The sequence below is a fragment of the Pinus tabuliformis genome, chromosome 4_1 (assembly GCF_031772625.1).
Source record: "Pinus tabuliformis cultivar Carrire ecotype Pingquan chromosome 4_1, CPIR1, whole genome shotgun sequence".
Taxonomy (NCBI): domain Eukaryota; kingdom Viridiplantae; phylum Streptophyta; class Pinopsida; order Pinales; family Pinaceae; genus Pinus; species Pinus tabuliformis.
The window spans coordinates 851726568-851727666 of NC_142303.1; positions in this window are offsets into that span (position 1 = coordinate 851726568).

Below are 1099 nucleotides of genomic sequence, written 5' to 3' on the forward strand. Positions count from 1 at the left end.
TCCAGATCTAAGATAAGGGGTAGCATGGGATTGTCATCTGTGGCTTTCGATTTACCTTTAGGGACCATGATAGAAGAGAAGTGAAATCAGAGTTTCGAACCAGAAAAATGGTTGCAGGTTAGTATCCAGAAGCGAACTGGTATTCGGCTGGACATGTAGGTCGTAATTGTGGTCTAGATTACTGTAGCAGTGGCAGGTTCTACTGACTTGGCACTGCAACAGGTTTTGGTGTGTAGACAGGACATTGTAAAAGTTTTGGTATCATTAACAACTTGAAACAACAACAGAAAGGTGGATAAAATGGGAATAGGTGTTTAATATAGGCAAAATGATGCACCATTGTGATTTAACGGTTAGAGGAGTGGGTTCGTAGTCATTGGAATGGGTAGAAATTAATTAAAGAATTACTTGATGCTGAGGTGGCGGAAGGACAGGTGGAAATAATGTATTGGGGCTTAGTGATGTCAGGGGTTGATGTGTCTTGGAATCGGAGTGAGGCGGGGACGGGAGGCCACTTGGCGAGAGGGGAATGGATGAGAGGAGGAAGTCAATGGTCATGAGGGTAATGGGATGCAGAGGAAAAGGTGTTTTTCGAAGGGGGGAGGGACGGTTTGTGGTTTTTTAGTGGGGGGTGTGAAGCACCTGGGAATTCACCATGTATCCTATCAGGTAAATCACTTTCCACCTATTCAGACCCCCCCCCCCGTGATTAAATGTCGGAGTGGCTCGAGGGGACCGAATACGGTTCCCCGCCATTGATCCGGGCAGGCTAAATCGTGGCCACTCAATTCTGCGTTAATGTTATTGGCTACATGACAAAAGGATCTTGTCATTTGCTTTATTCATACCTTTTCATATGACATTTGCGCTTATAGCATGTAAAGCAGAATTATTACATTTATGTAAAGTAGAATTATTACATTTATGTTATTTACAAGTTAATTAGACCACAATTGGACAATGTAGTCTAATTAATAAAACTTAGGCTAATATAATCTACTTTAAATTTAAATCACAATTAAATAGTGTGGTAAACCAATTTTATTTTACCTAGTCCAATTTTAACCACGATTACACTATGTGGTTAATTATTCACTAA